General features: G+C 39.4%; 1 long non-coding RNA gene across 4 annotated transcripts in view; it reads right to left on the bottom strand.

Moving 5' to 3' along the window:
- The window catches only part of LOC118615971, a 29,714-nt gene that overhangs the window by 14,146 nt on the left and 1,198 nt on the right, over positions 1 to 14,370 (bottom strand). For 3 of the 4 annotated variants that reach the window (XR_004956509.1, XR_004956511.1, XR_004956512.1), the window contains exons 2-3: positions 7,085 to 7,259; positions 5,745 to 5,892 (exon numbers count right to left, since the gene is read on the bottom strand). This is a non-coding gene — a long non-coding RNA (uncharacterized LOC118615971). Of the gene's footprint in view, positions 1 to 2,890; positions 2,935 to 5,744; positions 5,893 to 7,084; positions 7,260 to 14,370 lie in introns of those variants that run through there. The other variant, XR_004956510.1, reaches the window with a different exon arrangement.

Genomic DNA, 14,370 nt, shown 5'->3' with positions numbered 1-14,370 from the left:
CCTGGACTTTAAGAATAGTAAGAACTGCCCTGGCTGGTTTCGCTCAGTGGTTAGAGCATCGGCCTGCAGTCCAGAGAGAACCGGGTTTGGTTCCCACTAAGGGCATGTACCTCGGTTGCAGTTTGTCCCCGGCCCTGGTTGGTCATGCAGGTGGCAGCCACTTGATGTGTCCCTTTCACATCGATGTTTCTCTCTCTCTTCCTCCCACTCTATCTGAACAAAAAATGGAAAAATGTCCTCGGATGAGGATAAAAAAAAGAATAGCAAGAACTAGCAGCCAGTGTTAATAGTTAACCATTATATTGTATAGTTAGCAATTGCATTGTACAGACCCGAAACTGCTTGCTCCCTCAGGCATAATGGCTAACCGCAGATATCTGCTTCTGTATGAGCTTGCTTGCTCGCAAACCTTTAGCCCAATTTCTTAACTAGGGCTAAGACAACTACATAAGCAGCCCTCCCCCTGAGCTCAGGGCTGCTCTCTCCTCTGCGTAGGATGGGACAGCCGTGGCACAGCTAACAAAGCTCTTAATTTGAACACAGTTCAGAGTCTGAGTCTGCTCTGTCTCATTGGTCTACAACATGACTTTTTTGAAACTTAGCCTTTTGAAATATTGGGCACATGAACTTTGAATCAGTAACAAGAGTACAATCTTTCAATGTGGCATGAGATATGTTTATTAACAGATTTAAACATCTTTAGTTTAACTGTAATAAAAAACCAAAAGTAGGTAATTAGTATTTCTGTATTTTATCTTATGTGGAAATGATCTAAATATTCAATGAATTTTCATTATTAACTTAGCAAAACTCTAAGGGTGGAAATTACTAAAAATATATTTAGAAAAGTATTTTTATTTATTTTTTTAATAAAAATACTATTTAGTTTATTAAAACAACCTCATCAAGCACATCTTAATTCAGTCATAATTGCATCCCAATGTTTCATTGTGGGTGAAAATGAACAGTAGGTTCAGCTTGCCCTGTGACAATGCATATTCTTTTTTTTTTTTAATTAATTTATTTTTGTTACAGATGTTTCTCCTTTTCCCTCACTGATACCCCCTTTTCCTCATCCTCCCCACCTTGTCCCCAGAGCTGTTGTCCATGTCCATTTTTCATGCATACATGCATATAAGTTCTGTGGTTTATCTCTTCCTGCCACCCCCTTTTCTGGGAATTGTCAATCTGTATCCCACTTCCACGTCTCTGGGACTACCCCATTCCTCAGATTGTTATGTTCATTATATTCCACAAATAAGTGAGATCATATGACATTTGTCTTTCTCTGCTTGGCTTATTTCACTTAGGATAATACTTTCCAGGTCCCTCCATGTCATCTCAAAGGATAAGAGATCTTTCTTTCTTACAGCTGCATAGTACTCCACTGTGTATATGTACCACTGCTTTTTTATCCATTTGTCTACTGATGGACATTTGGGCTGTTAGAAAACTATTTTTTAAACAGATATACCACAAAACACAATTATATTGTTGAAACATTTACTTGTAAACTTTTATGTACGTTTATAGCATTCACTTGTTCTCAACAATTATGTTTACATTACTCATGAAAATTTCATGAGATTAAACAGCTGACCATAATTTTTTTTTTTTGGTGATGAATTCTGGAACAGAAAGAACATGAACTTATTTGATTATAAACCCAGGTAGACTAAGAGTTTTGTGCCTGTATTATATTTAATGCTGATAACTCTGAAGACATGCTTATTTTAATTAAACCACACATTTCAACTAGATTTTATTGATCAAAAATTCTCTCAGATCATGTGAACATAAATTTAAAAATTTGGATTAGTTTCTATTAGAGTACTTAATTTACATAGGGGTTTCTTTTCTTTAAGCCAATTAAATAAAGCTCTGTAGGGGAACTCACTGAGATGCAATACGACTCCAGCAGCAAAGGCATCTGGGAAATGTTGGACTCTTAACTCTCTGTAGCCTCAGACTTGTCTGACTACCCAGAAAATAGCAATGCCACCAAAAAATAAATGTCATGTGCCTAAGAAAGAGGTTAATAAATGTATAGAATGTGATAACTGACTAATGTTATTTTGTTAACTTAGAAATGCATTGTTCTATCTGATGGCCTATATGACTATGGACCATATGGTTTTACTATTAACCCCCTTTTAAAAAAAAACTGTGTCCTGGGAGGGGTGTGGATTTTTCCTGGCCAGCCACCACTGGAAGCAGCTGCTTTGCCCATATATGTAGGTTTTTTCTGTTAAAGCTCTTATAAATTTGAATAAGGCTATGTGTCAGTTCTTCAGAATCTATCTTGAATTTGGATATTTGGGGCTTCCTCCAACAAGCTCTTTTATGAATTTATCACCCCAAAGTAGAAAAATACTGTAACTATAATATTCATATACAGACATAAATATAAGCACATGGATAGATGAAAAGAGATCTTATAACTTTCAATTTAAAATTTTAGTCATAAGACAGGTCCATTAATACAAAACTTGCTAGTTTATAAAAAAATAGTTGGATCCAAATTGTGTTTCTGGCAGCTGGAATTAGTTAAGTTTAGCAGCTCAGATGGCTAAACCTTTTTTTACTGGTATTTGTGGGGAAGACTTTGACAATATTTTTATTTGCCCGATTTTCAAATAACTTTTCTTTCTTCTTTTGAGAGTCATCTTTCTGAAGTTGGCATTTTATTTTATTTTATTTATTAATTTTAGAGAGAGGGGAAGGGAGAGGGAGAGAGATATATAAACATCAATGAGAGAGAACATTGATTAACCGCCCCCTGCATGCCCCCCACTGGGGATCAAGCCCACAACCTGAGCATGTGTCCTGATCAGGAATCGAACTGGTGACCTCTTGGTGCATGGGTCAATGCTCAACCACTGAGCCATACTAGCCAGGCTGAAGTTGGCATTTTAAAGAGAGAGTTCTGGGTTCCTAGAGAAGAGGAAATCATAACATATCTTAGAGGCACAGAGAAGGTGTCCAAGTTTTCTTCAAGAAGTCTTGGACCACATTATTGAGGTCTTAGGTAATTACTATTTAAAATGTCTCTTCTTATTCTTAAGTGCAGAACAATTCTGTTTCCAAAGTCCAGCTCTTTCACAACATCTGCAAGCATTTTGAGATAAATAGACAGAGGTTTAGAGATTGGTAAAAGGATAGGTGAAGTTAGAATTGCTTCTAAAGCTGCCTTATTATTTTGTGAAGATAAAGGTACTTGCTTTTATTCCTCAGAAAGTTTGATTTCAGCCTGAATGACATCAAGAGTCTGATGTACCCATTCAACTACATTATCTTCAATTTGCATTTTGATATCAGGGAGAAGATTTACAAGTAAGATGAAAATCAAAAGGCTCCTGCATTCCAGATTTAGAGCTGTGTGTCTTTAGACAGTTTTTATAATTCTGAAAGGGGCTGGAGAGAATAATAGAATAATAGAGAACTAATCATAATGGGATGCTAGCCATAGTTATAATAAATGTTGAACATCCCTACTCTGTTAATTGTGATTGCTTTGTTCTGATTAAAGAAAACCCAATCTGACCTGCCTGGGAGTTGTATGCCCTGGGAGTTTACCTTGAGAATGCTATTCATTCTTCTTTCTCTAGAACTGCCCCCTCCCACCCTTGCCAAGTTCATGGAAAGAAAGACTAACAACCTTGGAGTCTTGGAGGTGGTGAACTAGAGACAGCCCACATTCCCCAGCTTCCATTATTTCCATATGCCTGTAATCTGTAACTGTTTAACCCACTATTCCCTTTTGCCTTTCTCCCCATGTAATACCCAATATAAGCAACTGGCCATGGAGGGAGTGCAGAACATATTTTTGCAGGATGACCTGGCTGCTCTCCCATACTTCCAGCAATATTTGAATAAACACTCATATACGATTCAACCTTGTCTCTGCTTAACTGGCTCAAGTAGTAATAGGTGGCCTGCACCCATTTGTTGTCTGGTTTCAATCCTTCCACAATGTCTTCAGGGTATTTTCTTTCCTTCTTGGTACCTAGTTCCATTTTAGCTTACGAGGCAAGGCCTAAAATTAAAGTTTGTATCAGGCTCTGAATATCAACCTCCAATTTGGCCAACTTCTGACCATAGGACTCTTTTTAAAAAGTCTTTTAAAATATCTTATCAGGTTTCAGCCAGGAAAAACAGTAACTGTTCTTGGTGCTAGTAAATTCCCACCCTCCATTTTTCTTTTAAACAAAAGGTCACTCAAAACTAAAACCAATAAGCCTTTTTTTTTTTTTTTTGCATTTATCTTCAGATAGAGTGGGAGGGAGAGAGGGAGGAAGAGAGAGAGAAACATCGACGTGAGAAAGACACATGGACTGGTTGCCACCCACATGACCCCAACTGGGGCTGGGGATGAATCTCAACCAAGGTACGTGCCCTTAGTGGGAACCGAACCCGGGGCTCTCTGATCCATGGGCCGATGCTTTAACCGCTGAGCCAAACCAGCCAGGGCCCAATAAGCCTTTTATAACTTAACTGCAGGTACAAAAAACATCCCACAAAGGATGTAAGAGATGCAGCCCTCCCAAGACCCAGAGTCATTTCCAAAGACAGCCAAAAAAAAAAAAGATTAGGCAATTCTGAGAGCTGATAACAGTCAGTTGGACCCTAGCCACAAATAAACTGCAACCCACATTTCTGTAAGGCCATATTTTGGGGACATCCAACCTGATAGTTTAGCCACTTATACACACAGAAACTGATAACCTGTATGCGCTGAGCCAGCAGAAAGCCAAGGCTAGTTCTCAGGACATGAAACAAGACAAAGAGGAAAGCATTACCATCCCTAGGAGGAAAAAGATCAATGACAAATGGGCATCCCCAAACCAAATGTTACCCAGAGTCACAATCCAAGAAATTAATTCTTACAAATGTTTTCTTCTGAAAATTTTGTTACTAGCAAAATGACGAGACCTCAGTTTTTGTCTTATTGAAGAAAATATTTTAATCAAGAGACAAAGTGTAGAAAAGCAAGCAAGAATTTATTGACCACAGCAAAAACACACTTAGGACAGTGAGACAAGGAAGGGCATAGAAGCAACAGGAGAGCCTAAACTTGGCTGCTTTGGCTCACTTGGAAGTCAGAGGAAAGGGGCTGTTGGGAACAGGTTGAGGGGATTAGCCTGAGACAAGCTGGCCCTCCCCATTGCTCCCCTGGCTGCAAATTTTATGGGGTCCCTTGGAGATTAGGAGATATGTGCCTGTGGGGGAAGGAGAGGGAGGAGGAAATGGTATGGGCATGCTTCCTGGAGGGAGAGCACACTGGGACCTTTGTTTTCAGGGGTTTTAGAGGCTGGGTATTTAGGGAAGGTCTTAGGGGAGGATCAATGAAATATTCATCAACTTTATGCTGATGTACCAAAATGAGATATATTCCCTTAATTTGTCTGACCTTGGGTATTTGGCAAATGGCACAAATTAGATTTTTGTTGTTTGTCTCTCTAAGTAGGGTGATTTAAGCTATTTGCCCTCTGGTAGGGGAGGAGAAGTGCAAACTATTTACTCTTAAGTGTTCTTGGTTTAGGGAAGCTAAAATATATAAGGTGGCTGCAAACTGCTACTTAACTATTTTTCCTATTTGCTTGTCCCGGAATCTTCCTAGCTTCTTACTATCCTATGCCAACTTGAATTTGGAAAGGAAAGAACAACATAAAGTTTTACCTTCCGCTCTCAACCAGGCACTGCAGAGAGAAATCGGGGAGAGATGAGTTTGGTAGAATCCTTACCCTTTGTAAGCTTCTGTCAATTTTCCCAGAATCTTGTCTGTAGGCTCCTGAGAGAGGATAGTTTCTCAACAAGTTTTAAAGTCACCAAACTGTAGGGAAGAAAAAAAAATTTCCCTCTACCCTTTTTAGTTCTTGTGGCTGAGACACCCTGCAATAAATGACAGGAGAAAAACAATAAATGTTTTTCAATAAAATGTTTTGCAATAAATTAACAAGAGAAAAACAAACAGAAATTTTATACATAAGAGAGACCCAAGAAAATGGAGTAAAAGTCCCTGACATGGCTCAAGCCACCACCTTACACACCATCTCCAGCTAAAGACCAAAAAAAAAAAAAAAAAAAGTGTTGTGAAGCCAGACATGGGGGCTACCAGAAAACTCTAGTAAACTAAGGTAAAGTTATCATGCAAGTTTCAGCCTGACCTTCTCCATTGATGGGATCAGATAGGGAGACCCCTTACAAATGGAGATTTTCCTTATTAATATAAAGTACCCTTACAAAAGGGCAGCACCTACTGTTTTCAGGGCTCTTCCTATGTCTGCAGGCTCTCAAATATAGCCAAAATAATCCTACTCAAAAAGGCACATTTGGTGTGGCACATTCTACTCCCCGCTTGACTATTCTCAATCTTTCTCCTCACACAATTCTACCATGTTTTATATGCCTAATATGTCCTAAAATCTAAAGAAAGGCATATATAGAACTAAGAAAAGTGAGTTAAGCATGTTGAAGTAATTCAGAGTCAGAACACGTTTACATATTACAACTGCCTATAAGGATGAATAAGTTGTATTTGAAAGTGCAGGTTACAGTAAAAAAAAAAAAAAAAAAAAAAAAATTCCAGTACGATAAAATATACCTAGGTATAATGTACACATTTATTGAAAGATTCATCAGTAGTTAACTTTTCACCTGAAAATATACATTAATTTTAGATAAGATATATTAAATTAAAGGACTGCTATGTGCTGTTTGACATGGGACTCAGCTGACTGGAAATGATAGAAGAAGTATACTGCCATTTTAGAAAAAGCAAGTTCCCAGGAGATCACTAGACCCTTTTGCCTCCCAGGAGATAACTAGATTCTTTTGCCTCCTAGAGATAACCAGACCTTTTGCTTCCTGCTTCTGTAAATTGCTTACCGCTTTTGCATCTAAAATGTCTGCCTTAGACGCGAGACAGGGCTGGAAGCCTGTGGTGGGCAGCGGCCTCAGCTGTGAGCTGAGGCCTCGGCTGGGAGCTGTGGCCTCCGCAGGGAATGGCACCCTCGGGTTAAGCTCCCATATGGCTTCACAGTGCAGAGCCAACACAGAGGCTAAAATAGCAGCAGCCACTCACCTTGGGCTCCGGCAGAAGGAGGGCAGACTGGACTAAAACTGTCTGGAGACACTCGGGACTTGGAGGGCTCTCAGAGCTTCTGCTTCATTGCAGTGACGCAGGACTTTGGTCATCTTACTCATTCCCAGGGCTCTGGGAAAAGACAGCAGCCCCTCCCTCAAAGATTCAACCCCACCTGGTGGAAAATGAAATGCTAATTGAGGCCTATTAACAACCAGAATCTGCCCCACCCTCGGGAAATCCTCTTAAGCTAAGCACCTGAGGGAGTCTTTCATTCAACTGAGAAGCCTAGGTTCTTCAGGTGACCACTACTAATAGCCTCCAGGCAAAAAGCTAGAGGATAACTGCAACATTCCCTGGGATAGCAACTCAAACCAGGAAAGTAAGACTTCACAGTGGTGTTTAATATGGGTCCTCCCTGCCTCATCCAAACACAGGAGAGGGAGCCACAAACAGCAGAACACCAACACCCACAGGGAAAATATGGCAGGCTCCAAAGCCCACTGTGATAGCCAAAATGGTGAAACACAGAAACAAAAGCCAAATGGAAAAACAAGAGACCTCTACCAAAGATGAGATAAATGAGATGCAGTTAAGCAAGTTAACAGAACTAGATTTCAGAGCCATGATCTTGAGGAAGCTCAACAGCATGTGTAAGGATATGAGCACCATGAGTAAAGACATAGAAATGTTGAAAATCAACCAGTTGGAAATTAAACACCACCAAGAAGAAATGAAGAATGACAAATCAGAAGTAAAGAACACATTGAAAGGTCTAAATAGCAGAGTGGAGGAAGCTGAGGACCGGATCAGTGAAATAGATGATAGGGTAGAAAAAAATCAACCAATCACAAAACCAAAGGGAAAAAAACAATTAAAAAACAGGAAGACAGCTTAAGAGAACTGTGGGACAACTGGAAATGTAATAACATTTGCATCATAGGAGTTCCTGAAGAAGAAAATGAGCAAGGGTTAGAGAATATATTTGAAGAAATAGTGACAGAAAACTTCCCTAATTTGGTGAAGAAAGAAGCATTCAAGTTCAAGCATAGAGAGCCCCAAGTAAGAAGAACCCAAACAGGCCCACACCAAGACACACAGTAATGAAACTGCCAAAAATTAAAGACAAAGAGAGAATCCTAAAAGCAGCAAGAGATAAGCAACAGGTTACCTACAAAGGAAACCCCATAACGCTCTCAGCTGACTTCTCACAAGAAACACTACAGGCCAGAAGGGAATGGCATGAGGTAATCAAGGTCATGAAAAACAAGGATCTGAATCCAAGACTACTCTACCCAGCAAGGCTATCATTCAAAATACAAGGTCAAATAAAGTGCTTCCCAAACAAACAAACAAAAAGGCTAAGGGAATATATTAGCACCACACCAGAACTGCAAGAAATATTAAAAGGACTGTTGTAATTAGCAGGAGAAATAGAAAGAAAAATCGAACCACACTAAACAAAAATGGCAATAAATAAGTACATATCAATCACCTTAAATGTAAATGGATTGAATGCTCCAATAAAAAGACACAGAGTAGCTGATTGAATAAGAAAGCATGACTCATCTATAAATTGTTTACAAGAGACCAACCTCACAACAAAAGACTCACATAGGTTGAAAATGAAGGGATTGAAAAAAAATCTTCAAAGAAAATGGAAAGGAAAAAAAGCTGGGGTAGCAATACTCATATCTGATAAATTAGATTTCAAAATGAAGACCATAACTAGAGACGAAGAAGGCCACTACATAATATTGAAAGGATCTATCTCACAGGAAGATATAACCTTGATAAACATATATGCATCCAATATAGGAACACCAAAATATATCAAAAATCTTCTGGAAGACTTTAAAGGAGAAATCAATAGCAATACAATCATAGCAGGAAACTTCGAAACCCCACGGACATCACTGGATAGATCCTCTAGACAAAAAATTAGCAAGGAAACAGAAACTCTAAATGAAGCACTAAACCAAATGGATTTAATAAATATCTACAGAGAATTACACCCCAAAACTACAGAACTTACATTCTTCTCAAGGGCACATGGGACATTCTCAAAGATAGACCACATGTTAGGACATAAACTAACTCTCTACAAGTTCAAGAAGATTGAAATCATCTCAAGCATCTTCTCAGATCACAATGGCATGAAACTAAAAATCAATTGCAACAAGAACATGCAAAGACATTTGAATACATGGAACCAAATTAGCATGTTATTAAATAACGAATGGGTCAATGAGGAGATCAAGGAAGAAATTAAAAACTTCCTGGAAAACAATGAAAATGAACACACAACAACACAAAACCTGTGGGATACAGTGAAAGCAGTTCTGAGAGGGAAGTTCATAGCACTACAGGTCTACCACAAGAAGCAAGAAAAATCCCTAATACACTACCTAACCTCACAACTTGAAGAACTAGAAAGCAAACAAAAAGTAAACCCTAGAGCAAGTAGAAGAAATAAAATAGTAATAATCAAAGCTGAAATAAATGACATAGAGTCCAAAAAAAAAAAAAAATTCAAAGGATCAATGAAACAAAGAGCTGGTTTTTCAAAAAGATAAACAAGATTGATGGACCCTTAGCTAGACTCACCAAGAAACAAAGAGAGAGGTCCCAAATACAAAAATCAGAAATGAAAAAGGAGAAGTAACAACTGACACCACAGAAACACAAAAGATCGTCAATAACTACTATGAACAATTATATGGCAAGAAATTCAACAATCTAAGAAGAATGGACAATTTTTTAGAAACACATAGTCTCCCAAAACTGGACTGGGAAGATAGAAAACTTGAACAGACCAGTAACAACAGAAGAAATTAAAGATGTAATCAAGACTCCAGCAAACAAAAGCCCAGGCCCAGATGGCATCATGGGGGAGTTTTACCGAACATTCAAAATGGAACTAACAGCCATTCTCCTTAAACTATTTCAAAAAATTCAAGAAGAAGGAAGACTTCCAAATTCATTTTATGAGGCCAGCATAATTCTAATTCCAAAACCAGAAAAAGACATTACAAAGAAAGAAATCTACAGGCCAATATCCCTGATGAACATAGACGCCAAAATCCGGAACAAAATACAAGGAAATCGGATCCAGCAACATATCAAAAAAATTATTCACCATTACCAAGTGGGATTCATCTCAGGGATGCAAGGATGGTACAATATTTGCAAATCAATAAATGTGATACACCACATAAACAAAATGAAGAATAAAAACCACATGATCGACTTCCGGTCAAGATGGTGGCGTAGGTAAATGCGGTATCGCGTCCTCCCACAACCACATCAAAGTGACAACTAAACTACAGAACAACCATCATTCAAAAGCGCCTGAAATCAAGCTGAATGGAAGTTGTACAACTACGGAATTAAAAAAAAAAAAGCAGCTACATCCAGACTGGTAGGACGGGCGGCAGCGTGGTGGGTGGCAGCGGTGCGCGGCGGTGAGACATGCTGGTCCCACACCCAAGCGAGGTGGATAAAAATCAGGAGGCTCCCGCGGCTGGGAAGATCCTTCCTGAGGACTGAGGGGTCCCCATCCCACACCAGGTGCCCCGTCCAGGGTTCCAGTGCCAGGAAGAGAAGTCCCCATAACTTCTGGATGGAAAAACCAGTGGAAACTGAGGCTCAGGGAAGCTGACCTGGCTGGAGCCCCAGGCAGCTCCCTAAAGGGCCGGCGCATGGACTTATCGGACTCTCTCCCTCTAAGCTCGGAGGGGAGGCAGCTCGAAGGGTGCCAGAGACATACAGGGAAGAACTGAGCTGTTTGGCACTGGAGCGAGGGCTGGAGAGGGGGCTTCCTCGGGGACAAACGTGCTGTAAGAGGCCTTTGTTCCTTTGGTGAGCCCTTCCCCGGGGGCGGCAGACAGAAGCCATATCTGGGACTCCAGCAACCTGGCTCACACTGGTAGCCCCGCCCTGCTGACTCCCCGAGGCCCCGCCCCGCCCCACACAACTTTCAAGCCCACCCAAGCTGTTGCCACTTGCTTAACCATAGGATTGGCCGGTCTTGGATCCTGCTTCAGGTTTTTCCTAAATTCTTTCAAATGAGCAGCATCGGGTCTCAGCGAGCCCCATACCACTCATTAAGTAATACACAGAAACAAACACAGGGAGGCAGCCAAAATGAGGATACAAAGAAACAGGTCCCAAATGAAAGAGCAGAACAAAACCCCAATAAAAGAACTAAGCGAAAGGGAGATAAGCAATCTAACAGATACTGAGTTCAAAATACTGCTTATAAGGATGCTCAATGAACTTAGTGAGAACCTCAGTGAACTTAGGGAGGGCCTCAAGAGCATAAAAAAGGACCAGTTAGAAATCATGGATACACAGTTAGAATTAAAGGAGGCATTAACTGAAATAAAGAATAATTTACACAGCTTCAATAATAGAGTATGTAAATCCAAGGAGCAAACCATCGATTTGGAATATAAGGAAGCAAAAAATCCCCAATCAGAACAGCAAAAAGAAAAAAGAATCCAAAAAAATGAGGAGAGTGTAAGGAGCCTCTGGGACAACTTCAAGCGTGCCAACATTCGCATCTTGGGGCTGCCTGAAGAAGAGAGAGAACAAGAAATCGAAAACCTGTTTGAAACAATAATGGCAGAAAACTTTCCTAACTTGGTGAAGGAAACAGACATACAAGTCCAGGAAGCACAGAGGGTCCCAAACAAGATGAACCCCAAGAGGTCCACACCAAGACACATCATCATCAAAATGCAAAAGGTTCAAGACAAAGAGAGAATCTTAAAAGCAGCAAGAGAAAGGCAGCTATTTACCTACAAGGGAGTACCCATTAGGCTGTCAGCTGATTTCTCAAAAGAAACTTTGCAGGCCAGAAGGGAGTGGCAAGAAATATTTAGAGTGATGAAAAGCAAGAACCTACAACCAAAATTACTCTATCCTGCAAAGCTGTCATTTAGAATCGATGGACATATAAAAACTTTCCCAGACAAGAAAAAGTTAAAGGAGTTCATCACTACCAAACCGTTATTATATGAAATGATGAAGGGTCTTTTTGAAGAAAAAGATAAAATGTATGAAGAAACAAAATGGCAATGAATACATATCTATCAACAATGGAATCTACAAACAAAATGAACAGGAAGAACAGAAACATTCTCATAGATACAGAGATCATTTTGTTGGTTGCCAGTTGGGAAGGGGGTTGTGGGAATGGGTGAAAATGGTGAAGGGATTAAGAAGCACAAACTCATTGCTAGACTGACAAACCTCAAAGGGAAAGGGGTTGGGAGAGTGGGAAGAAATAAACCAAAGAACTTATATGCATAACCAATGGACACAGACAATAGTGTGGGAAAAGGTGAGAGGGTGGTGGGAGTGGGGAGGAGAGGGTCAATGGGGGAAAAATGTGGAACATCTGTAATACATTTTACATCCAAAAATAAAGATTTGAAAAGAAAAAAAAAATAAACCACATGATCATATCAATAGATGTTGAAAAAGACTTCGACAAAATCCTTAGCAGTGTGGGAATAGAGGGATCATATCTAGACATAATAAAGGCCATATATGAAAGACCTACAGCCAACATTATACTCAATGGGCAGAAACTAAAAGCAGTTCCCTTAAGAACAGGAACAAGACAGGGATGTCCACTTTCACTACTCTTATTTAACATAGTACTGGAAGTCTTAGCCACAGCAATCAGACAGGAAAGAAAAATAAAAGGGATCCAAATTGGAAAGGAGGAAGTGAAACTGTCATTATTTGCAGATGACATGATACTATAAAAAGAAAACCCCAAAGACTCCATCAAAAATTTACGAGACTTAATAAATGAATTTGGAAAAGTAGCAGGATACAAACTTAACGTCAAGAAATCGATGACATTTTTATACACCAATGATAAACTCACAGAAAGAGAAACTAAAAAAAACAATCCCATTTATCATTGCGGCAAAAAAAATTAAGATAGCTAGAAATAAACTTAACCAAAGAAATAAAGGACCTATTTGCAGAAAAGTACAGGTCATTGAATAAAGAAATAGAGGAAGATATAAAAAATGGAAGCACATACCTTGTTCATGGATTGGAAAAATTAACATCATTAAAATGTCCATATTACCCAAAGCAATCTATAGATTCAATGCAATCCCCACCAAAATACCAATGGCATACTTCACAGAATTAGAACAAATACTTCAAAAGTTCATATAGAACCCAAAAAGACCTCGAATAGCCACAGCAATCAAAAAAGAAGAACAACGTTGGAGGAAGCACATTACCACATATACTACAAAGTCACTGTAATCAAAACAGCCTGGAACTGGCACAAGAACAGGCATAGAGACCAGTGGAACAGAACAGAGAACCCAGAAATGGACCCAAGGCAATATGCTCAATTAATATTTGACAAAGTTGGCAAGAGCGTACAGTGGAGTAAGGACAGCCTCTTTAATAAATGGTGCTGGGAAAATTGGACAGCTACTTGCCGAAAAATGAAACTAGACCATCAACTTACACCCTACACAAAAATAAAGTCAAAATGGATGTTTATTAAATGTGACTCATGAATCTGTAAAAATCCTAGAAAAAAGAGTAGGCAACAAAATTTCAGACATCATACACAGCAGAATTTTCACTGATACATCACCTAAGGCAACAGAAACAAAGAAGAAAATGAACACATGGGACTACATCAAACTCAAAAGCTTCTGCACAGCAAAAGATACAATCATCAAAACGGAAAAGCTACCCACTGTATGGGAGAGCATAATTGCCAATGATATATCAGATAAGGGGTTAATTTCCAATACATATAGAGTGCTCATACAACTCCACAAAAGGAAGACAAAGAACCCAATTAAAAAATGGGCAGAGGAACTAGACAACTCTCCAAACAGGATATACGAATGGATAAGAGACATATAAGAAATGCTCGACATCCCTAATCATCAGGGAGATGCAAATTAAAACAACAATGAGGTATCACTTCACACCTGTCAGAACAGCCACCATCAACAAATCATCAAACAACAAGTGTTGGCGAGGGTGTGGAGAAAAGGGGACTCTAGTACACTGCTGGTGGGAATGCAGACTGGTGTAGGCACTGTGGAAAACAATATGGTGTTACCTCAAAAAATTAAAAATTGAATTCCATTTGAACCAGTAATCCCACTTCTGGGAATATACCCAAGAAGCCTAAAACACCAATCAGAAAGAATATATGTACCCCCAAGTCTGTAGCAGCACTATTTACAATAGCTAAGATCTGGAAACAGCCCAAGTGTCCATCAGTA

Source organism: Molossus molossus, unplaced genomic scaffold (genome assembly GCF_014108415.1).
Source record: "Molossus molossus isolate mMolMol1 unplaced genomic scaffold, mMolMol1.p scaffold_m16_p_4, whole genome shotgun sequence".
NCBI classification, from domain to species: domain Eukaryota; kingdom Metazoa; phylum Chordata; class Mammalia; order Chiroptera; family Molossidae; genus Molossus; species Molossus molossus.
This window is presented reverse-complemented; position numbering and strand designations above follow the sequence as displayed.